At 44.8% G+C, this 26017-nt stretch overlaps 1 protein-coding gene across 1 annotated transcript in view; it reads left to right on the top strand.

Moving 5' to 3' along the window:
• Positions 1-5297: 5297 nt before the first annotated feature.
• The window catches only part of LOC147692145 (NTPase KAP family P-loop domain-containing protein 1-like), a 273140-nt gene continuing 252420 nt past the window's right edge, over positions 5298-26017 (top strand). The window contains exon 1 of the mRNA XM_086938444.1: positions 5298-5539. The gene's annotated coding sequence lies outside the window, so the exon portion shown is untranslated. The remainder of the gene's footprint in view (positions 5540-26017) is intronic.

Raw genomic sequence — 26017 nt, 5'->3', positions numbered from 1 at the left:
CCTGAGAATATGTCTACACCATATGTTTTCCCAAATATGAGAACTATTAAGAACAATGGACCATTTGTGATTTCTGTTACCAGAGCTAAAGCAGACTTGTGTAGTGTTGGGAGAATTCCAGTGGGGAGAAGTGAGTGTACTGTGGTTCTGACTATTGAAGGTGCCAATAACAGCAGTTTCATATCCTCACATAATACTTACTTTGTCTGCGGTAACAAGGGATATTACCAACTACCTATTGGATAATCTGGAGTATGCTATGTGTCCTTTCTGTTGCCCCCTGTGTTTCTGGCACCTGCATCGTATCACAAAGGCTTTAATTTGTATAACGATATCTCTAAGAACAGATATAAGAGGACAACAAGTACTGATGAGGTGGACCAGACTGACATCACCTTGCAACAATACGTTGACTTTAATTAGGGCGGCTATGGCACTTGGGAACATTAAAGAAGAGCTGCAAATTGCGAGGATTGTAGAACTGCAAAATCGTATGGTTTTGGATGTGATTCTGGCTGATCAAGGTGGTGCATGTCGCATCATCAGTAGTAGTTGTTGCGTCTACATTCCTGACCACTCACTTCAGTGTATGATGCAATCTCTAAACTACATAAGATTACTGCTGAAATTCACCCAGACACTGGCAGCTGAACTTTTGCCAGCTGGTTCTGGACACTCTTTGCCACTTGCGGCTGGAAGCTATTGACCATCCTATGTGTAATACTCATGATACTATTTACATGCTGTATATGTATACAATGTGGTCCAATGCTTTGCTCCGTTTGCATTACTGCCTGTACACCTGTCAAGCGAAATGTTGCAGAAATAAGAGTCCAATGTATGCTACATAAAGAGGTTACTGAAATGATGATAATAGATGTACAGGATGTGAATCCAGATTATCCCAAATGAATAAATGTCTTCAACTAATGCTAAAAGGGTCGTCTGTTTTAATTTGGCAGCAATCAGGGTTAGCATTTAGCTAAAGCCATCTTGTATTCGGCAGCCATCTTGCCTGCCATGTGCTCACCGTGTGCTCTGTCCTTCCTTGCTGTCATTTACACATGTACTCTTCTCATAGACAGACTATATTTAGGCTCTGCTACTCTGCACATGCGCAGAGGAGACTGTGATTGTCCATACACCTGTTCTAGTCTGTATATGTCAGGTTATTCTTACCGGAGTCAGCAAACTGCTAGCTCCTCCCTACTGATGACTGTGCATTTCTGTATGACCTTTTATGTATGTAACCCTTCTCTTCTGTACTTGTACCGCCTTCTTTTGAGCCCCTGTGTGGGCATAAAAGGACCATGTTCCTTCTGTCAAGTGTGCTACTTCATACACTTCCGAAGGGTGTTGTGTGAATTGGTTCCACCTCATGAGGTTTACTAATAAAGCTTTGTTTTATATTCCAGTTTCCGTGCCAACTTCTATTCTATGGTCTGAGGACTTGTGCAGAGAAGGGCGAACCACTAGCACTGATAGGCCTAGCTGAGGCCCACCCCGACAAGCTCGAATGGAATATGTAAATTGTTGGATCCTAAATGACAGAACAATAACATCCCTAAGGTAGCTGCTCATCTGGTGAAGTACTGCATGGTCTGCATGATACATAACCCTGGGCGAGGCACCCTTTAACCTTCTGGTAACTTAGCACCACCTTTCTTCCCTTTCGAGGTTCTCCAGATGGATTTCATCAAAATGTATGAGTCACCAATTTGAAATATGTGTGGTTGTTTGTGCATTCAGTAAATGGATTGAAGCTTACCCCACTAAAGAGAACACAGCCATGGCAATGGCGAAGGCACTCTTAAAAGAGTTCTCTGCACACTTCAGACTGCCTCGTTTGATTTGGAGTGACAACAGAAGTCACTTCAACTCAAAGGTTAGCCAGTTAATGTGCGATGGCTTGCACATCAAGCAAAAATTCCACGCAGCAAACCATCCCCAATCTGGAGGTTTGGTTGAGAAATACAATGGTACTCCCAAACTAAAGTTGGCAAAGATCAAAGAAAGCACAGTATTGCAATGGCCAGATGCATTACCCCTAGCCCTGTTGTCCACAAGAACGACAGCCCACTCTAGAACAGGATTGTTACATACAAGGTAGTTTTCGGCTGCCAGGCAAATGTTTGGGGCGTCCCACGATCCTGTTGTTTTTCCAAGATAGAATACCCTTTGCTTGTGGACTACTTGTGTGAGTTGACAAAAATGTGCGTTCTATTTCCCAAGAGATTCATGAGGCTCTACCGCTAATACCTGAGGGACCAGGTAACAACATCCGACCCGGTGATTATTTCTTGGTGAGGAATTACCAGAGGAAGGGGAGTTTGGAGCCGCAGTGGAAAGGACCTCTGCAGGACCTTCTCGCTACCCGGACGGCAATGAAGGTGGGCGGCCGGAAACATTGGATACATTTGTCACACTGCCTGAGAGGCCTGTTACCTCTCCCGTACGACCAGTGAGTCCTGGACCATGCGACAGAGAAGGTACCATGCTTCATCCCTTTTTCTGATGCTCGACTGACATGAGCGCAAACGGAGGTAGAGAATGATGCTGTTTGAAGGAGGCGGCCCCCCCCCCAGAAGTAAGGGCTGCCCAGGATCCTCCTCCATCTTGTCCACAGGAGCTTGAGTCTTAATCCCTTGGCCCCTCTGAATTTAAGATCATTTCCATGACAACACAGTGCCTGGAGTGGCTAGGTACAAGTTACGCCCCTGACAGGGGGACAGTGTACCAAAGGAAAAGTCAGATTCATCGGGATGGACTGCATGGATGAAGAATAGGGTGCATGTCCCCTGTCTGCAGTACCAACAATGGATCAGTGAAAGGGAGATTGGTGCATTGTCCAAGACACTGGACAGGATTAGTTGAGGGTGTCTTCCCAGGAGGGAGGGCGCCCTATCCTGAGCGACGTGGATTTCTTCAGAAAGGCTGCGATCGCGCAACTCCAACAAGAAGTGCTCAATAGCACCACCGTAGATTAACAACAGAGGTCTGCAGTGAGGCTCTGGAGGACGCGGGGTTTTGTGCCGCTCTTCTTTGTTTTATCATTGTTGCCTCCATTTATGATATTTCCTCTGGTAGTCTGATTTAAAAAAAAAATTGAAAGTACCCATTTGGCCGCCTAATTATGGAAGAACAGCCCTTAGCAGCCCCACATTTTGAGCAAAGTGGTCCTGGTTGGTCTAGCTGGCCTACTAAAAGTAAGATAGTCTTCGTAGTAATTGTTCTGATCTTCTTAATAACTGCATTCGGAATTATTTGGTTTCTTGAAGAGAAATATCCTGTGCATTCTTTGATTGGTACTACTCCTGTTCCCTGAGCATTTATTTGTCACTTTGGCCCCTCATAAGGAGAGAGGCAGACAAACGTATCTTGACAATGTTTTCTTACAGATGATCCATCAGGCGCACCATACCTCTAAGGTTACTAATTGCTTGGTTTGCCGCTTGCTACCTTCTGTGATGCATACAAATGATTTATTGATGTCCCTACCCTTCTCCTATTAAGGGAGCAGCGAGGCATGGTTTCAACTGTTTACCATGGCGTTTCTTCATTGCCATACTGATGCATTGAATATGACTTCTGTCGATTAAGAGACTGTGTTGGAATATATCAGTGAACACCAGGGCTTTACTCCAGAAAAACAAGGGTCGCTTGATACTTTGCATCCAAATACCTGTATGAACGTTTACAAAGTCAAAAAGAATGTAACGTGGCTCTAAAATGAAATGATGGACTTTCAAGATTTTAATGTCACTGAATACCTAAGGTCCTTTCAGGTGCATACTATCACTCAGATCTATGGCTGAAGGCATGAGCTGACCAAATGCATTCCTCTGATGTCTGTTTTGCTATATCCAAATGTTTATGAAGAGTTATTTTAATATGTAAACAATGTGAGAAATCGGTGCAGGAATGAGATGTGTCATATGTTTATGGTTGCAGGTCTACTGTGGTTTAAATGGAAATGTATTTATTTGCACTTTTATGTTTTGAATTTTGAAAACTGAATAAAGTACTTTTCAACTTGAACACTGGCATAACAAAATGATCATCCTAGCCTATAACATAACCACACTATCGCCTCCCTGTGACATTGTCCACAACAACTTATAACTATTTTGATGTGCAATAATAACTACATGGAAGCACCTCAGGTGCCACCTTTTGACGACTCTAGGGGAGTTTCTAAAACCCTCCTCATTTATTCCAATCCGTCCAGCGTAGTAAACGGTGGCATCGTGAACCCCTTGTCTTAGCAGCTACAGAGGGGGTGGAGTTGTTGATGTGCCTCTTCTGTCTGCAACTCGGCCGTCATAGGCTCATAATGAACGTGAAAGGGTGGGTAAGTATGTGAATGGATGGATGCATGGGGGAAAGGAGTTACTGAAAGGATGGGTGGTTACGTGAAAGGATTAATGGTCGTCTGACTAGATGGGTAGATGAATTAAAGGATGGATCGCTGAGTGGAAGAGGAGATGGATGGATGAGTGAGAGGGAAGATTGATAGATTAATGGATAGGGGGGTGGAGGGAAAGGGTAGATGGGTGAGTGAAAGGATGGATTGATGAGTCAAAGGATGGATGGATAAGTGAATGAGTGGATGGAGGGATGGGCAAGTAAGTGGATGGATGGATACATTTGTATATTGATTGGCAGATGGATGGAATGGAAAAAGACTGAGTGATGGATGAAAGAATGACAGAATGTAAAGGTAGAAAGTGGATATCAGCAGGTGGATGGAATGGTGAAAGGATGAACGATAGATGCTTAGATGCAGGAGACAACATGGCTCTTCTGGGGAGGGCTGTGATGCCTTACTTCGCTTGATTGGTCCCATGAGAGCTTAAGTTAAAAGTGGGGGGCATTTTAATTTTCAGGATATTCCCTTGGTAGTAGTTCATCTTCGTTCCTAGTTCTTTTGCATTCGAAGTATTGGCTCGCTTTCCTGCAGATCCTCGAGGCGTTCTACTAACGCCATTCCCCCCTGGGTAACATCCATTTCTGGACTCCAAGTCCCAAGGTCCATTATTGTTTATTTTTCTAATTTGGGAGTCAAATGCGTTGGAGTTGTCTACAACAGTCCTTCCTGGTTAAGCTATGTTGCGTCCACGTCACTTTTATCGCCTTACTGCTGGAGAAATCAATTGCTGTCAAACTTAATAGGATATTATGTTGATTTGTTGTACAGTTTGATTAGTCACGGCCTTCTCTCATCACTTGTGCTGAGGAAATCTTCTAAGCCCTCGTGTTTTTTTCAAATGCAAGTCCCGCCTTTTTATTTGACCTTTGTCCTTCCTTGCTTTGCCAAGATTGTGAGCAACTAGAGCCGTCGGTAATGGCTGGCATACTAATGTAATGTTGACTCTTATACGAGTGTAGCGCCTTATCAATATTAATTTAATTCCAACGTACACAACAGCGAAGGAGCCTGGAGCTTAGCTAATATTTAGTTTTCAGTGGATGACGGACAAGAGCGCTGAAAAAAGAGCACTTCTGAAGTATCGTTTTCAAAACTTTGAAGCGACTTCTGGTAAGTTGAATGAGCTAGAATTTGAAATAATTCAGATGTATTGCATTGCCGAGCTGGCGCGTGGCGTTTGGTGTTCTTCCGAGTAGCCTCTGACCTGCCTGGAAGTTGATTTGCATTTTGAAGAGTAATCCCGATTGTGGCCGTGTTACTTGGGCATATCAACGACTTGCAGCCTGTTATTTACAGCATGCGAGCGATCTTCTGTGTTACTTAACTGTCGACAACCAGACTGGGTCCTTTCAGAAATCGGCCTTTCAAGTGGGGCTTTCTATTTTGCTTCCATCATCTGAGCACGTTTCTCACGTCGGTATGCTTCATCTTTCTTGTCTGAGAAATAACCTAATGCAGCCCCTTTGACGAATTGTCATGGTGAAGACCTCATTCTATCAACATTCCTATACTCTTTAATGAAATAGAATTTAAAGTGCGTTTAAAATTTTCAGCTAATTAAGCAAAATCCCAAAATTAAAATGTAAAGCAACCACAGCTCTGTGCAATGAATGTCTCGACTAATGTGTGTCAGCTGCGGCTGTCTTTTTTAATGAATTGCACGGAGCACGCTAATATTGTCTCAGTTGAACACTTTTCGTTTTTTGATGTGGAGGAAAATCTTGATATATGATACAGGAAGTGAAGCAGTTCCCTAAATTACGTTATGTTAAAAATTGCGTTCCAGCTTTGAGGCCTCAGGTCCAGTTTTAGCAGGTCGGTGTATATCTCTTAGGTTTCTACTTGAGCCCTTGCCTTCATTTCTCCTACCCAGATTGGGATTCCTACTAATGTCATTGACTTCCTGTTTTAAGGCTCAGAATAAAAAACGAGCATTGGCAATGCCAATAGGTCTCGCATTTGCGCTAGTTAGAGCTACTGACCTTGTAAATGACAATGGGGCATATTCACAAGCCCCTATCGCCACCATAATGTCACTTTCAGTGACGTTGAGGTGGCGATAGGGGCCTCGCCTTATTCACAAGGTATCGTTAAGCCACTTAGGCCTTGTAAATAGGCCCCCTTTCATGCTGTGTTTAACTTGAAAGGGGCGTGCAGTGGGTGTTTTGGTGGGCGTTCCACCGCAACACCCATTGATATTTATGCTGCCCCCCTATTCACAAGGGCAGCGTAAATAGGAGCTAACACCAAACTTAAGACCAGGAAAACCCAGGTCTTAAGTTCGCATGCGAGGAGAAATGCTTTATTTCTCCTCGTTTTTGCATTTTTCATGTTTGCTGGAGTGTGCAGCACACATGGAAAATGCAAAATGTCATGGTTTGTGTATGTAGGGGAAGGTGTCCCTCTCTGCACATAAACAAACCTTTTTTTTTTTAAATGACATTTTGTAACTTACATGTGTGCTGCATGAAGCAGCACACATGTAAGTTACAAACTGGCATTTTAGGTTTGGTTATGTGCAGGAAGGGACACCTTCCTGTACATAAACATATCCTCCCTGCTTGCAGACGCCCTTGCACTCTGGTGCAAGGGTGCACTGGCGCTAAGTTGTGAAACTTAACGTCATTGCAGTTTGAAAAGTAAGGCTGCACCATGTCCATGTGAATATGGTGCAGCCTTGCTTTTTTGAAGTGGCGGAGGGAGGCGTTAAGCCAAGAAGGCTAACGCCTCTCTCCGCCACTTCCTTGTGAATATCCCCCAATGTCTTTTACCCGTGGGTTATGGAGGGGAGTGGATGTGTGTGAAGTAGAATTATGTGAGTTTGATGGGAATTGTTAGTTGTGGAATTGTGTGGCGTGTAAATGTGTGGTGTGGAGTGGATGTGTGTTGGGGAATTATGTGGCATAGTGTGCAGTCGAATTATGTGGATAGTAATCATGTGATTTTGAGTGGGATGGAATTGTGTGCCTGTGTTTTTTAATGAACAGCAAACTAGGCACAACGTCCCTTGCATTAAAGTTGTAGGGTACTAACACATCTGAAAGTTAACCCTTTCACTGCGGCGGCTATTCCACCGCAGTGCTAAGGGGGGGCAGGGCGGCCGCATGCTGGTGACGGACCGCTCCGTCATCAGCCTCGGTTGAGCTGTGCTCATGACGGAGCGGTTCGGTCATGGCACGCCCCGCTCAATAGAACGTTCAGCGCAGGTGCGGAATTCGCGCCGCGCAGGCGCATCGGGCGGGCCATGACGGAACCGCTTCGTCATCAGCACAGCGCACCCGCAGCTGATGACGGAGCGGTTCCGTCATCAGCGTGCAAGGGGTTAAAAAGAATATATATGTGCAATGCATTGTGCATGTTTTTGTAAACTTACAGTATAGGTTTTTTTTTTTAAGCATAAAACTCTTAACGACTAGGTAGTTCGAAACGGAACAATTACCAAGATTACAACCGCTGCCTGACAGCAATAACATTATGGTATGAGGTGTGCTGGTGGGTTTTAAAGTAAATACAAGGAGCATCTAAAAAAAAGGACTGGAGTGAAAGTTGGCAAGCAGGGACCTGCATGCAGCAATATATTTATGCATGCATTCTTTAAAATGACCTTCCATGGCCCTGTATCCGAGGTCGCAACAGCATAAAACGACGTAAATGAACTTTGCATATTGTAAACCTCACAATAGAAGGCTGTTTAAAGTGTATCGAAGATGCTTGCTTATTGAACTGGAGGGTGCAGCTGTGGGTGCAGATTTGCAAATGTTCGTATAAACGAAGGCAAAACTGCTTTCTGAAAAGTATATTGTATGCAGAACCATTTGATTCGTATCAAATAAGGGTGTGCGTGCAACATATTCCTGAAAACGGCGCGAATTTCATCTATGTCAAAGAGAAAAATGTTGCAACCTCGATACAGTTTTCCTTTGCAAAGTCTGCAAGAAAATAAATGCACCTTTGCCCACTTCTGTGAAATATGGATCTGTGTACCAGAAGCCAAGGTAGTGGAATGTGTTTTAACAATAAGAAAAGAGTCAGGGCTCTATGAGGACAGATGATTTAAGGGGCAGGAGTGATATAGCTGCATCACACGATGAAGGTAAATATGCTGACATTGTGTGACCCCAAGAGAGCTCGATGTGTGCAAGTCATGGTTTCTGCGCGTACCTTACTAAAACCTTACAACGTGGAGTTGGATAAAGTTAGATACAGGCTAGTAGTTAAAGCCTCGCTCTATACCACTGTGGTACATTCTTCTGCAACCTTTGAGTGACATTCCATAGGAAATTCCATTGAGAAATGGGCAGTACTGTATTCATCAGCTACATATGGGTTCTTGCATCCATAGGGCTATGTAGGAAAAGCAGAAAAAAAATTGAATTTGTAATTCCTATACAAAGAAAATAATTGTGGAACAAGTAAATACGGTTAGGCAATATAATGAGTTCTAAGAGACAAGTGAGATCAACTGGGATTTCAATCTCACAAGTTATATGTCCAAACTCTTTTATGTTAATATATCAGTCCAGCTGATGTCATGTGTAACTGGTGAGATAGACCCCCCACAAGCCCCGAAGCTGCATTCAATAAGATAATGATACCAGCCACTGGCTCTATCTTGGAGGTCCCTAAAATGTAAATTGACCCTACCTGCTTACCATCGAGATCTGGAGCGCATTCGGCCTTCGTAGATCTATTTTCTACAATACTTTTGTAGGCCATTCTTTGCTGTTTGTACAGCATGTGTATGCATGCTGTGCTGTAGTTTGTGACTTGTCTGCTCAAGTAATCGAAGTATCATGCACTAGTGTGGTACAACTGCCTAAATACCAATACTGTGTGCTTTGGGCTTGCATTTGTCATCAAAGTGTACACTCTTATGCAATGTGTTGTTTCATGCAGTGATTACACCTCAAGGTATCCAAAAGCTGAATATATTTGGCGAGAAGTGATTTGCATACTATAACTAAATCTCTCAAGTTTCCCAGCTCCGTGTGTGACTAGTTAATCAAGTCCTTGTTTTGGTTTTGTATTCTGGTTCTAAGACCCACGTGTAATGCATTATAAAAACAGGACTGAAAGTCCCAGAATGCAAAGCAAAAACCACACCCAGTCCAGCTAATCGGCTAATCAGCTAATTGGTTAGCCTAAGAAGTCTGATTAAAACACTAATGAATGCCCTCCAATACGCTACAGAAACAAAGAGGTTCTCATTGGTTTAGTAAGAGAACATTTCTAATGTATAGTATGGACATCGCGGGTGCCTTTGTTGGGCCTCCAGAATATGACAGCTACAGCGACACAGGAGCTTCACAGCCATACAGCTCCTTTTTAGGTCAAGCCTAGGCAGTGCTTGCACTGTCAGGTGATCTGCTTCATCTACTTTGTGGTGACTGATTCCATCCACCTCTTTGGATTGGCTTTTGTGTGTGACATTAAAAAATCGTAGCCTGCAAATGGCTAATGGTTTGTGCATATCCCACCTTTTTAGGTCTCGCCTGTCAATGCGCTTGCGCATTGAGCTTGCGAGATTATAGGGGCTTATCCAGAGCTTAACTAAACTGGCGATTTCATGCAGTGCACGTGGACACAAGCACGCGCATTTCCCCACATCAAAGCCATCAACCTCCCTCCCACAGGCTTCCCCAGCGTGCGCAGTGCGCGCTGGCCTCACTTCTCCTTCCCCCATAATTGCCGTGAGCTACATTAAAGGGTTCGGCTTCCCGCCCCCTGCTTCACGGATGCTTCTCAGGCCACCAGTAGTTGGGTACTTCCTATGTCGAGAAATGCAGTGTTGGGAGATCGCCTTCGTCCACTTTTCATTTCCTCTGCTGCAACTTTCACGGCCACCAGGCCGTGTCTCGTTTTAACTTGTGTTCTCCTCCCCCCAGTGTACCTTTTTTTATTTTAAACTTGTTTGACGCCCTTTCATTCTCCCACCCCTTGCTTGCTTTTCACCATGCCCCCCCCGACCTTCTCCTGGACAGTCTCCCCCCAACCTGGTCCTTCCCTCCTTTACTGGCAATCCGACCCGATGACCTGTAGACTGGCCTATTATTCAATGTTTTCTACTGTTGGAAGTGTGCAGCATATGGTCTAATGTGCTCTGCATTTCTTTCAACACTGATGAAGTTTGTATCAGAACTTCAAGGCAAACGCTATATCAAGCAATAACGTTTAATTGACAAAGCCCCTGCTGCTGAGTTCACTGGCGCGCTTTCCGCCCTCCTCCTCGCGTGACGTTACCCATCCGCATAACCACCAAGCCCATGCCACCTTCGCCCGCTTGAACCTCCCGCTCCCTTGCAACTGCACTTTTCTTCTACCATTCTACCTCCGTCCCACCGCGACTTTGGTCCCCCGCTGCGTCATCCCGACCCCCCCCATTCTGTGCCCCCCCCGCAGTCCGGACGCCCTCCGCCTCAATGAGTCTGTGTCTTCACAACCTCGGGGTGAAAGACTTCCGTCAGGGAACACTGTTGGTCTCATTAGAATGTAAGGTCCAAAATACAAGGGAAAGCAGAACAATTCAATTATTTAGTCGAGGGCGCTAAGGGCATAGTAGTGAAAAACGTTTATACACGTGTATTTGTTGTTTATGAATGCCACCTACATCCATGCGAAGGGACAAGGGCTGCAAACTGCGTGAGGTGGCGCTTCAGGTGGCCACAACGTATAGCGTTTCATGGCAGATTTCCAGGCGCTGTAAATTCAAGCGCATCAATGTAATGTGACTTAGTCTGTCCGCCTCGAGAAGATCCAAGAGTGAGTTGGCTATAGGCCAGTTGATTGAATATGAAGACATGTATGTGAGTTACATTTGGTGCTGTATTTTTATATGTGTTCATACGTATGTGGCTTTCATCCTAAACTTTTTTTATTTTTGTGCATTCGTTCTGCAACTAAAGTGCTTTCTGCCAGACAAAACAGTGATAGTTCGATTTGCTATTACTACTGATATGCTTTATTACAAATGACACAAAAACATTTTAAATAATGCTATAGGTGTCACATTTGCAAATTCTATAAATATTGGCAGTTACAATAACAAAATTAAAACTTAAAAAATTATTAGATTTACAAGACCAATAGCTCCAACTCTTCTAATGCGAGACCTATTGCATTTCCAATGCTTGTTCTTACAGTTATCTCTCATGGAGAATTGCCATGGGAACGAGCAGCGGCGTGCACACTGCTTGCGTGCCTTTACTGTGTTGTTTTCGTTTCTCTGTGCCTGGACGTGCTTTCGGTACAAAACACACTCCTCCAATGTGAGAATATGTGCGCTTTTTTTACTTCCCGGGCTACCGTTGGTCACTCCAGTCATGCCCAGCCCCTTCCGAATCCCAAGTGAGCAAGCCTACCAGCTTGTTTTTAATAAAGTGATAAAGTGTCACGTAAGATACTTCAAAAGGGCACACATGGAGATTCTGCAAAACAGAAATTATTAGTATCAGGGGCCGGGTCCACTGCAGGTGATCAGCGTAGAAGGAGATGAGAGCAGTGCAACAGATACTGCAACTTCGAATGCTTGTGTGGGGGCTAAGGTTGTCAGGTTTCTTCCCTGCCCTTAGTCTCCGGTGACTTCTGATCTCGACATAAGACCACCACTACTGTTAGAGCCCTGGGTGTTAAGACCTCACTGCAGATCTCTGACAGATGCCAGGTTAAAAATAATAGCCATGCAAAATGGCGAAGGGAGGCGAGTTGTTCGTCTCGCAGTGTTCATACAACCGCATCTCGAGGAAGCGATCCCTGCGGGTAGTGCTCTCATTCACAGCAGCCTGTACCTATATAGCCTGCTATAATCAACGTACTCCTTGGCAACAGGCACAATTTCCTTCAACACTGTCTCCTACTTTGCACCATTTCCCTTTAAAATATTTACAGGTAGGCAGCCATACCTGAACTGCAGGAATATTTTCCTTGCTAGACGGGGTACAATTTCATCTATTGTAGCCTCAAATGAGATGTCTGTTTAAAATTCATAAAAGCAGCCGAAAGTGATCTCTTACAATTCATTATAAAATAAGTCTCAACAATGCCACAGTTTACAGCTTTGAGACTGAGTGTATTAATCTGACTAAGGGGTTCTGGTTGACTACAGTATGCATCTAGTCCTAATTTCTGTAAAAAATATCTTAAGTGTACGTAACTACAAAATCATGTCCACACAAACTGTACACATTAATTCACGGAGGCCCACCCTGTAGGACTCAAGTGCTGCAGTAGACCAGAGCCGGTGCCAGAACATGAGCATTCTAAACAAGAGTTTGTGGACAATTCTTTTCTGGCCTATATCTAAGTAGAGTGGAATCAGCAGGGTGGACACCGGATGTTTCAATAGGGATCTAAGAATCTTTGTTCAATTACTGGCAGATCACTACAGTCTGAACAGCTCCACAGCTCCGCACCATATTTAACTGCACCTAAAGCTTTGACATTATAAATCTCTAGTGCCGGTGCCATCTTCCTGGATATAGTTTTCCTACGGATTTTCGCTATATTCACAGTTTGTTGAATCAGAGATATCTGCACTCTTTCAAGTTGTGGACCCAGCTAATATTCTGTGTAAGTTTGATACCAAGATAATCAAACTCTGTCACTAATTCTAGGGGGGCGCCACCCATGTACAGCCACTTCTTACATTTAGTCATTAAACTGGAAAAAAAACATACATTTCTTTTTGGAGCCATTTTGCTCCAACACCCGTTCCAGGCAAAATAGTTGAAAGTCATTCAGCAACTGTGGGAGCCCCTGTGGTGGCTTAGCTATGAGTAAATTGTCATCCACAAAGAGGAGTGCAGGGAGCAATCAACCTCCTATTTTGGGAGCGTCACAATCATCCCTGTTCAGAAAGCTTATACCATCATTAATATACAGGGTGAATAGGGTAGGTGCTAATAGACACCCCTGTCTAACTCCTTTATCTATGTAAATAATCTCTGTTAGAACCCAATTATGCATGACGTCTTTTTAAGATATTCAGGCGGGGAGCCGGCACACCCATATCTTCTAGGACATTCCACAGTTTTGCTCTTGGTACCATATCAAAAGTGGCTTGCAAATCAACAATGGCAACATACAATTTGGATAGTCACTTCCCTCCAAAAGATACACATAAAGCGGTAGATTTGTTCTAGGGAACTCACTTGTGCCCTAAAACCGGCCTGCCACTCTGAGATAACATTCCCCTCGCTAATCCAATCTCGTGGATGGGCAAGCACCTGTTAGCAGGGATTCTATAAGGCTAATGGGCCTATAGTTCACTGAAAGTGCAGGATCCCCCTTCTTAAAAATGGTAACTATTATTGCCAACTTCCATGATTGGGGAATTTCAAAGCCCATGAGGATACTACTAGAGAGCAAATTAATATATGGACCCCAGATTTCTGGGTTTTCTTTGTAGAAGTCATTGAGTATTCTGTCGGGTCCTGAGGCACGACCAGGAGCACAGGAGCTGATTGCCTTTTCAGTCTCACTGAGTGAGAATTGCAGATTGTTAGGCTCAAACAGAACCCCACTCACATGTAAGATGTCACTGTCATTTGCCATCCTACGCTTATCTGTATACAATTGGCTAAAATGTGCTCTTCTTGTTGAATACAAAAGTCAAGCGCTGGTTTGTTCCCCCTGAAGCCTCAACTACAGTTTTCCAAACATATTTTGTGTCCCTATTAACCAAGGCAACATGCAGATCCGACTATAGTGAGTCTTCCAACACCCTTTTTGCATTAGTAATCACCGTACTATGGTGTTTAGGGCAAAGTTTATTTTTTCTTCTTGGTTTGCCCAAGACATCCCTTATTTTCCCCACTAGCCTTTCATGTGGTTGTTTCATCGTATAATTTCTCAGATCACTATGGAGTTTGGACAAATGTTCAAAGTCAGCAATATCAATTCCCTTGATGATATTTAGGACTGCTGGGTTTTTGACTACCCACTCCCACCTAATAGATCTAAGATTATTTGTGGGCTGGAGTGCTCCAAAATCCATTACCCCGTCTCCTATGATACAAGGTATTTTTAATACTCAATGACAAGCTAAGGGTATTGTGATCACTGTCTAGTCGACCTATCACTTCCATATCTATAATAGCAGGCCATAGCTCAACTTGAGCTAGGAAATAGTCTATTCTGCTACAGTGTCCCGCTGTATTAAAAGTGGCTTTGCCCTGGCGTTCTGAGGTACACCTGCCATTAGTGGCTCTAAGATCATGTTTGAGTGTTAGTGCCAGCAGCTGACCTGCTTTTGTGTCCACCCTACTTTAGGCAGTTCTAAGTGGGGTATACCCCATTGATTGTCCAACTCAGAAGTTAAGTCGTGGGGCAGCACCTATCAGTTTGAAGGTTGCATTGAGATCTCCGGCCACCAGTGTGAGATCTCTTGCCCCATAATTCAGAAGCAATTGTTCAAGTTGGTAGATATTAGTGGTTTCATTGTTTCTGCCCTTGACTCTGTTATAAACATGATTTAATTTTAGGGGCAGACCAGAGGGGAACAAGAGTGTAAATGCTAAAATATCATTGGAATCACAGAGAAGAATGCTAATAGTATATTGAAGGTAAGTCTTAATCCAAATGCCCAGTCCACCTGAGGGCCTTCCCTTGGTAGATTGGGTTGCAGTGGGAACGATTGGATTGAGGTGGACTGGGGTGGATTGAAGTGGAAATGGATGGATTAGATTGGAGTGGGGTACATTCAATTTGGATGTATTGGATTGGTGTGAGGTGGATTGGATTGGAGTAGGGTGTATTGTATTTCAGTGGGGTGTATTGGATTGGAGTGAGGTAGATTTGATTGGAGTGCAGTGGGGTGGATTGGAGTTGTGCGGATTGCCTGGTGCAGAATACAGTGGCTGGATTATTTTGGATTGGAGTGGGGCTTGTTTTGGATTGGCATGGGGCAGATCAGAGTGGGGTTAATTGGAGAGGGACATATTGCTATGGATTGGATTAGGGCTGATTGGGGAGAAGCATATTGTTTTGGATTTGAGTGAGACAGATTGGAGTGGTACAGATTTTTGGATTGCTCTCGGGCGGATTGTTTTGCACTGGAGTAGGGCGGTTTGTTTTGGATTGGAGTGGGGCAGATTGGAGTGGTACAGATTGTTTTCCATTGGACTGGGGCAGATTGTTTTGGATTGAAGTTAGGCAGATTGTTTTGGATTGGAGTGGCTTAGATTGTTTTGGATTGGAGTGGGTGAATTGTAATAGGTTGGATTGGAGTGGGGTGGATTGGATTGGGAAGTGGATTGAATTTGGATGAGGTGGATTGTATTGGAGTGGGGTAGATTGGATTGGAGTCAAGTAGATTGGATTGGAGTGGAGTGGACTGGATTGGAGTGGGGTGGATTTTGGTGAATTGGAGTATGGTGAGTTGGGATTGAGTGGGTAGATTGAGGTGAGGTGGATTGGACTGAAGTGTGACGGATTGAGTGGTGCAGATTGAAGTACTGTAGATTTGAGTGGGGAATATTGGAGTGAGGCAGATTGAAGTGGGGCAGATTGGGGTGGGGCAGATTGGTTTGAATTGGAGTGAGGCAGACTAGAGTAGGGCAGATTGGATTGGGCAGATTGAAGCGGGGCAGGCTGGAGTGGGGCAAATCGAAGTGGCGAAGATTGCCTTGATTTGAGTGGGCAGATTGTTTTAGATTGAGTGGGGCAGATCATTTTGGATTGGAGTGGGGCAGTTTGGAGTGGGGAATACTGTTTTGGATTGGGGTGGAGCAGATTGGAGTGGGTCAGATTGTTTTAGATTGGAGTGGGACAGATTGGAGTGCATTGGAGTGGGGCAGATTGGAGTGGGCAGATTGTTTTGGATTGGAGTGGGGCAGATTTGAATGGGGTAGATTGGAGTGGGGTAGATTGGAGTGAGGCATAGTGTGTTCGATTGGAGGTGGACAAATTGGAGTGGGGCAGATTGTTTTGGATTGGAGTGGGGTAGATTGTTTTGGATTGGAGTGGGGTGATTTGGGAAGGAGTGGGGCAGACTAGAGTGAGGTGAATTGGGATGGAGTAGGAGGATTGGGGTAAAGTAGATTTGAATGAAGTTGGGCATATTGGAGTGGGGCACATTGGAGTAGGGCACATTGGAGTTGGGCAGATTATTTTGGATTGGAGTGAGGCAGATTGTTTTGGATTGGAGTGGGCAGGTTGGGGTGGGAGGTGTTGGGAGGTTTGGGGTGTGGTGGATTGAAGCAGATTGGATTGGGGCTAGTGATTTGGACTGAGGTGAGTTGGATTGGATTGGATTAGTCTTTGGTGGACTGAATTCAGTGGAGTGGACTGGTGTGAGGTGGATTGGTGTGTACTGCACAATTATGTGTTAAAGCCTAATTTCAGAAATTTCCCATAAGAAAGAAACGATGTCGCTTTGCAATAACATAATCCTAGTTTTTTTTAGAACAGCACCCATAATCAAATACATAAGAAAACACGAGTGCAAAGTGAGAAAAGAAGACTTGCCAAAATAAAATATTGTTAAATCTTTGCAATTTTGTTTGTCCGGCTAGGCACATTTGTGCCAGTCACACAACTGTTTGCATTGGACGGTCACTGATTAAGTTGACTCAATCAATGCTTGGTCCCTGCTCTACCGAGAGGAACGGAAATGATGATAGGCCTGCATTGACCAATTACGAGGCTGTAAAGAAGCGTGCCACAGAAGCCAACAAATGGTAAGCAACGGGCTGGCTCCAAGCCCTTTTACCTACACAAGGTGTCTCGCAAACAAGGCAAAAGCTCGACCCTAAAAATCACTATTAGGGATAGCAGCTGATCTCTGGAAATGAGTTGGGCAGGAATCTCTCCCGTCACAGTAAGCAGTTGTGCAAGTGTCTTTCACACAGTTATATTAGTAGCAAGATAACACTTCCTCAAAATATTGGATTTGCATGTAAACTTTTGCCCAAAAAATGAGCAGCATGGGCAGCAGCTCTTAAAACAGGTAGGACACTGGAAGCAAGTGTTATATTATGCATATTCGTAGAGAGCACTATCACCCGGGAGGCTGTTCTGGCACTGAAACTCACCATCACAAAATATACTGCATCTATAACAGCTGTGCAAACCTCACTAACACTAAAGGGCAATATGTACAAGAAGGAGAACATGTATACTTGACAAAATAAACAGACAGGAAGCAATCATCACTTCAAGCCTTCTACACAAAACACGTAAAAGTACCGTACATGATGTGATGTTTACAAACATAACGTTTGTGGTCAAATAAAAAGTGTGATTGGATTAAAGAATCGAGTGGTTGATGGGGTTACATGTAATAGGGCCCACTGGCATCAGTTAGAAGTGTGCACACATCAGTTCTGAAGTGTGCGAGTAACGCATTGATTTTCTGTCAATACATTAAAACACCAATCAGAGTTATCGTCCAGACAGTGCAGTCGATTGTTGATGTAAAAACTCACATTTCAGCTCCAAACTATAACATACAAGGATTTCTGGGATCGCGCCTGCCGGACTCACTGTGCATTTCAAACATTTGTTTTGTAGTTTGATCTTTGCAGTGTACCAGGAAAGTTGTTCAGTGGCTCCCTTCCTGCTAGACTACATAAGTGAGAGAAATGCTGAACACCACAGTTTATAAAGGGGGTGCAATGTCTGGGGAAAGATTCAGTTCCATTTCCCATGCCTGAAAGTTTCAAGCAGGCTACAGACACAGAGAGATTTTCTGTCCCTCATTGGAATTGCCTGTTTTTTTTCTCTAGTCATGTCAGACTCCGGCACGCACTCAGCAGAGACAATGCTGAGTGGAGTTTACTTTTCATGCAGGTGGTCTATCATGCAGCCCCCTCAGAAGTTACACCCAGGACCAACCACCCTCCTTCTATTGCAGGCTGCTTTCATCAATAAACTGCTGTATTTTCGAAAGTATCACATTGCAAGTTTTTTGTTCTTTCAGTAAGGCTGATTTTCAAGGCTGAGGGGCTGATTATGAGTTTGGCTGTGGTCCTGTGAGACTGCCACCATTGCACACACAAGAGCAGGCCCGGACTGGCCATAACGGCCACCGGGCAATCCCCCGGTGCGCCGCACAGGGGTTGGGCGGTTTTGGGCCCCTGGGGGCCGATTTTGTTACAGGGACGTTTTTGCAAAATCGGCCCTGTGACAAAATCGGACGAAACGGGCCCTGGCAAAGAGCTCGGCGGCACCTCTAACCCCCCCCCCCTTAGTGGGGAGGGGGGAAGCCGGCCGAGCACTTTGCCAGGGCCGGTTTTGTTTCCCAGTCCGGCCCTGCACAAGAGGACCGCCAAGCCTGTGGTGCACCCGCCGGCAGGACGGGCGGGCGGCGCGGCAGTGTCACGGCAGCGGTCTATTCGGCTCATAGGAGAGTCTAACATGCAGACCGCTGCCATGACTGCGCCTATAGCACATTCGTGCATGGTGTGGCATGCAACATGTCTTGTATGACACACCGCGCAGGAACATAGGTGCAAGTATACAGGGGATACAACATGTGCCACCCCACTTGCACCCACTTGCCCGGGGGCCCTGTTAGGTTCCTCTTACTTGCATGTCCAACATCCTTTTCATGGCGGGCACACCACCATGAAATGATCAGTGGAAATGGAACTTGTAATATGCGTGGCGGTGCCAGCATCGGCACCGCCAACATGTTCATGCCCCTACACACACTGCCACCGCAGCAGGATCCTGGATCACAGCAGAGGCAGTGGTCCTGTGGCATGTGGACTGCCACACTCGGAATACGGTGGGCAGATCCGCAAGGATGGCGATGGTCAGTCTGCCACCGCGAGTATGGCAATCCTAGGGTAGTAAGCCCCTGAATGTTTTCAATTTACATTGTGTGCATTCTATTAAGAAGAGTTCTAATAATACCGTGCCAGTTGCCTGAGTCGTTTGGGGGAGCCAACGAAGAACATGGGCTTGCGTGGCCCTCAAACCCCATACCCACATGGCTACTGTCCTGCGACGCTGCAGTTTATGCAACAAACCACCTCTAAGCATCTCTAGACTGTACAAAGGAGTAGATCTGGGACTATGAGTTTTGAAAGCATAAAAGTAAGAGAACAGTAATTGGTAAAGTTATTAATGTAGCCAGAATACCAACAGAGGTATTGCGTATTTTTATAATGCCAATAGCCAACATGAAAATGTTGAAAAATGTGACATGTAGGGTAAGAAATGGTGCATATTTTTCCCCAAATTAAATGCATTCAGAAGAACTGTTTGAGGGAGTAAAAAAATAGAAAAATTGTTGCCATTTTCTGCTAAAAGATTTTCAAATGGTGAATGAAGTGGTATTGTCAGCACAGGAATTATGCAAGATAGTTGAACTCTTTTTCTAAACCATAAAAAAACAATAATTTGTTAAAAATGATTTGTGTGCGCTTGCCAGAACCCCTCCTAGGATATTAAGGCATAGAATAGCAAATTTAGCCGCACAAAAACGATAATTTAGCGGCATAAAAAATTGAAATTGAGCTGCATTTTTAGAGGCCATTTTTTTTCTATTCTTTCGATTATTATACTGTTAACACCAAACAAAGGCAACATACTTTCATATGGTCAACCAAAACATCAACGTCTATGCCAAGACATTATATAAAGTATTTGTGCAGCCAGGTCTTCGTCTTGATGGTTATGATCAAATTCTTCTACACAGTGAGTTGCAGGCCTAAATTCAATTTAAAAAACAAAAAATCTTCCATCAAGCCCCCAGGCCTGCCACATGTTTCTTGAGCAGCAGGCCTGGAATCTGCTCCTCTGAGCTTTCCCTCTTGCCCCTCTGTGCACCCTTTTCCCTCCCAGTTTCACAGGGAAGCAGGGAAACTATAGCATTTGCCTGATGGGACAAAACTTGCTCATTGCACCATCAGGATTCAAGCAAACCGGGCCGAAGACGGCTGTAATGCCAGAAACCGGTCCCCGGGAGCTTGTTTCCTTCCCAGTGTAAGAATTGGCTTTTGTAGTTTGGTTTGCCCTGTTCCCATCATGCACTGGGACAGGAACAGACTAATTTGCATACAGCCAGGTTCTGAAACTGGGATGATGGTGCAGTGAGCTAAAAAACGGTGTTGGATCCAGCCCTGATCTCTTGACTGGGTGAGAGCTTTCTGCTTAATTCAGAGACTCTGTCCCTCACCACCCCTTGTTGTAAATATTTTTGTCCACCCTAAGCGTGGAAGGGTATTCTCAGATGTGAGACCCTTGCTCATTGCACCATCAGGATTCAAGCAAACCGGGCCGAAGACGGCTGTAATGCCAGAAACCGGTCCCCGGGAGCTTGTTTCCTTCCCAGTGTAAGAATTGGCTTTTGTAGTTTGGTTTGCCCTGTTCCCATCATGCACTGGGACAGGAACAGACTAATTTGCATACAGCCAGGTTCTGAAACTGGGATGGTGCAGTGAGCTAAAAAACGGTGTTGGATCCAGCCCTGATCTCTTGACTGGGTGAGAGCTTTCTGCTTAATTCAGAGACTCTGTCCCTCACCACCCCTTGTTGTAAATATTTTTGTCCACCCTAAGCATGGAAGGGTATTCTCAGATGTGAGACCCTTGCTCATTGCACCATCAGGATTCAAGCAAACCGCGCCGAAGACGGCTGTAATGCCAGAAACCGGTCCCCGGGAGCTTGTTTCCTTCCCAGTGTAAGAATTGGCTTTTGTAGTTTGGTTTGCCCTGTTCCCATCATGCACTGGGACAGGAACAGACTAATTTGCATACAGCCAGGTTCTGAAACTGGGATGGTGCAGTGAGCTAAAAAACGGTGTTGGATCCAGCCCTGATCTCTTGACTGGGTGAGAGCTTTCTGCTTAATTCAGAGACTCTGTCCCTCACCACTCCTTGTTGTAAATATTTTTGTCCACCCTAAGCGTGGAAGGGTATTCTCAGATGTGAGACCCTTGCTCATTGCACCATCAGGATTCAAGCAAACCGGGCCGAAGACGGCTGTAATGCCAGAAACCGGTCCCCGGGAGCTTGTTTCCTTCCCAGTGTAAGAATTGGCTTTTGTAGTTTGGTTTGCCCTGTTCCCATCATGCACTAGGACAGGAACAGACTAATTTGCATACAGCCAGGTTCTGAAACTGGGATGGTGCAGTGAGCTAAAAAACGGTGTTGGATCCAGCCCTGATCTCTTGACTGGGTGAGAGCTTTCTGCTTAATTCAGAGACTCTGTCCCTCACCACCCCTTGTTGTAAATACATGTTTCTTGAGCAGCAGGCCTGGAATCTGCTCCTCTGAGCTTTCCCTCTTGCCCCTATGTGCACCCTTTTCCCTCCCAGTTTCACAGGGAAGCAGGGAAACTGTAGCATTTGCCTGATGGGACAAAACTTAGCTGCTCATTGTCTGAGCAGCAGCAATCTTTTATTTTCCTTCTTCTGTCTTCTTCTTTCTTACCTTCTGTATTCTCTCTTCTTTGCTGTGTTCCTGTCTTTCCGGTCAGCAGCAACAGGAGAGCAGCAGAGTGGCTCCAGGAGGATGCAATGCAGCAGCAGGCAGGTAAGTAAATTGCAAATACCTGACCTGCCTGCATACCCTCCTTTTATTTGTCTCAGTGTTCAATGCTGGGCCAATAAAAGGAGGGGTTGCATTCTTTGAATTTCGCAGACACTCTTGTAAAAAGTGAAACCACAGTGCCCTTGCACGCAACAGTCACAGTGTTACAACAATGATTATGTAATTAGCAACATTTTATGTATAGAGCCAGCATTCAGATAATTGCAGTCCTGTTCAGCTTCTTGGGAAATGGAGATAAGTTTATTAATTCCACAACCAGCCGACACGTGTTTCGTCGCGTGGGAATAAATCACTGCGACTCCTCAGGGCTTAAGACACGACCTCAAGTCTTACAGGTCTGGAGTAGTGTGTCTAAAAAGTCTGATTGCGTGTAATCTTCCAAGTCCACGCAGGTACGTGTAACTCGTGGTGAATATTCCACGTATTCGCAGTTCATGAGCACACGAAAATAACAGTGCGCTGTTGGCCGGGCTTGATGAGTGTGGACATCAAGCCAAAAACCGGGAGGGGATGTACTAGTTTACAGGTTCCGGTTCGGATCGGTGCAACTCGAATCCGGAAAAATCACGGACGCAATATCCCTCCTCCTTCGGTTCCCGGTTGCCGTTTTCCAAATACGGTTTTCTGACCTATTGTTGAACGGTTAAGGTGTATTATCCGCTCACCTGTCTGCACCACATTCTAACTTAATTATATATACACTTCAACGATTACACTAGGTAGTGTGCCCATCCTTGTCTGAAATACAAAAAACCCCACCTGTTGTTCTGTACTCTTGTAAAAAGTGCTGGCTTTTTGTAAAGCTGCAAGTTTAGCTATATTTTTGCAAATTGCTAAATTGCCAAATCGTGGAGGGTCTGGGTAGAAGTGATATCCCTAGCCAATGGAATTTTGTGATGGGGGATGAACAAATGTGTTGCAGAGTTGACTACATTGCGCGGAAAGAAAACAAAAACTGTGGCACATTGAGGCACATTTTTGGAGTTTGTGGGCCAGTTTATGGCCAGATGACCGGTTTCTATTGTCAATTTCCCTGATATTACCACAGTGGAGTAGCTAGGCACTCTTTCGCCAGTGGCGGTCCCTGCCTTCGCCGCCGACGGCCACGCTGAAGAGCAGAGGGGGTGCTGGCGCTAAATTCTGCATTTGCCACCCCTGCTTCAAATGCATGAAAGAGTGGGGGGAACCGCCTCTGAAACTCGTGCCTGCCCCACCGTTGCTATGCCACTGTATTACCGCAAACATTGCTTGCAGTAAACGAAAGGCAGCAGTCTCCCATACCTTCCAAAATTTCCATACAGCATGTTGCTACAAGTTCAAAACTGACCTGATTTGCAAATGTGGGTCACTTTTTTGAGCTATCTGGTTTGCTACTGGGGGGTACTTTTATTTTATTGCCCGGGCCTATTTTCTTGGCCCATTACGAAACTGCCTGGTGCTTTGAAGCTGCAAGATCGTGCTATTAAATAGTATACAAAAAAAGTTAATGTACGGGGCTGTTGCACCCCAGGGGAGAGGACAGCTTTTTTAATGAAAAAAAAGACATCTACACATGTAAATAACCTTTATCAAATCAAATCAAATACCATTTATAAAGCACCTGGTTACATCAATAGTGTGTCCCCGCGCTAGGATCATGGCCACAGAAGAGGAGCTGTTTAATTCAGACAGAGCTGACACTGGAAGGGAGAATTAACTGGGATTTAAGACACAAATAGCCAGGTTTTCAGCTGTTTGCAGAGGGTGTGTTCTATGCAGTCCAATCTCAGTTTTATGGGCAAGGTTTTCCATATGTAAGCTGCAAGATAGCTAAATGACTGCGCTCCCATTCTGGCCTTTTTAATTTTAGGAATCTTGGCCAGAAGGGTTCCTCTTGATCTTAGATTCCGAATGGGAGTGTTGGCAGTTAGCCAGGGTCTAAGATAGCTAGGGCACTTATTCCACCAAATTCTGTGGCAGAAGCACATGGCCTTGAATACAATTCTTTTCTCTACAGGCAGTCAGTGACAGGAGGTCAAAGCCTTAGAGGCAGAGGATCTTCTGGGAAGATTGAGCACTAAACGCGCCACTGCATTCTGAATGTGGTGAAGTTTAGTAAGACTGCCTTCCGACGCTATTAAGTACAGAATATTGCCGTAGTCCAATTGTTATTTGGCCAAGGCACAGACGATAGTCTTCCTGGCTGTTATAGGTAAGAGGTAGATGAGTTTCCTTAAAATTTTGAGAGTTCCAAAGCTCTTGCCAGCGACTTTCCTAATTTGGTTATCGACAGATTGTTTTGAGTCAAACCATACCCCCAGATTTTTGGCTTCTGTTTTGGTGGTTGGGGTTTTCCCCAAGAACTTAGACCACTACACTAAAGATCAGGTAGAGGGCGCTTTCCCAACTATCAGTACCTCAGTTTTGTTGCCATAGTGGTTGGACTTCTAAGATGCTAGCTCTTCTAGACATCTGGAAAAGCAGTAGGCCGTCGCCTCAGTGTCCTCAGAAAGGGTAACAATTAGCTGTATGTCTTCTGCATAAGACTCAATTGTCACATTGTGTCTTTCCACAATGTCTGCCAGGGGACCACTATATAGATTGAACAAGGTAGGGCTCAAAATAGAGCCTGGTGAAACCCCTTGCATTAATTGCATGCTTTCTGATTGGAAGGGATGCTGAGAGACCTGGAAGCCCCGCTTGTGAAGAAAGGAGTGTAGTCATCGCCGCAAGGCATGACCTCCAACACCGCATTGATTTAGCCTGTGAAGGAGTAAGTTGTGTTGTACGGTGTCAAAAGCCGCACTTAAGTCTACTTAAACTAGTGCTACACTTTATCCAGCATCTGCGCATTTTCTCAGAGTTTCGGTAGCTAGTGGGGGGAGCAGATTCCATGGAGTAGGATGCTCTGAAGCCAGACTGGGTCGGATGGAAAACTTCCTTCATGGTGATGTATTTTGTCAGTCGTCTATTCACCACTTTCTCAGAGATTTTGGCAAATAGAGGTAGTAGTGAGATAGGACGTAGGTTATCCACGCGGTATGGTCTGCAGAAGATTTCTTATAGAGTTGGAGGATTATCGCCCGCTTCCACTTCAGGGGGATCTCACCTTCCAGGAAGGATAGTGAGATAAGCTGTTGGGTAGATGGGAGAATAATATCCTTACCCTGCATGAGGACCAAAGAGAGCCAGACGTGATGCCTGATGCTACGTTCTTCAGCTCCTCTAGGTTCGGGACTGCAAATTCCTTAAGACCATCCACTCTAACTGGTTCTTCCAGGAGGCTGTTAAGATTGATGTTGCTTCTCGCTTCTAAAGAGGATGCCTGCCTAAACACCACAAAATCTGGGGTAAAGGGTAGCTACTTTGGACAAGAAGAACTGTGCGATCATATTGCAGTTCTCAACCGATGACGGTGAGCGCGCTGTAGTACCATCTAAAGAAGACAGTGATTTAAGAATAGAGAACAATTCCTTCGATGAGTTATTGGCAGTTTTTATTTTTTCTGTATAAAAGTTACATTAGGTTTTCTTAATAAGCACGTGGTACTTTTTAAGTTCTGATTTATAATTATTTTTGCTGATAGTGCAGTATTCTTTCCTCCAAATGCGTTTCAGGCGTTTGCTAGGATTTTTGGCCAGGCTCAGCTCATTGTTGAACCATGGAGCTGAGTTCTGCGCCCTGGGATTTTCATTTCCTTGAATCCATGGGGCAGCTTCATCCAGGGCTTTCGATATCCAACTCTCAATCGAGAGTTGGCTAGAGTGGCATTTTCTCTTAACTGGGGGGTACTGCGTAGGAGAGAGCTGGCGAATTTTTCGGGATTGAGTGTGCTCCACTTTGTTCTTTTAGTTGTCGAGTTAGACAAGTTTTTGGGAGAAGTACGGGAAAAAGCATGGAGAAAGGGATCCCAGAATGATCTGGCCAGTGAACAATTACTGTAGACACGACTTCAATAGTGCGAAAGCTGGCTAATATGGCGCCTAAGGTATAGCCTAGTTGATGGGTCGGAGTGAGCACTCTTTGAGTCAAATTTATGATGTCGAACTCCCTATATGGAGTTAGTGCTTCAGGATTGGATTCATTATCACAGTGAAGATTCAGATCACCTAAG

This window comes from Lissotriton vulgaris, chromosome 9, assembly GCF_964263255.1.
Source record: "Lissotriton vulgaris chromosome 9, aLisVul1.2, whole genome shotgun sequence".
Lineage (NCBI taxonomy): Eukaryota > Metazoa > Chordata > Amphibia > Caudata > Salamandridae > Lissotriton > Lissotriton vulgaris.
The sequence above is the reverse complement of the archived record's forward strand: the minus strand, read 5'-3'. Positions and strand labels throughout refer to the sequence as shown.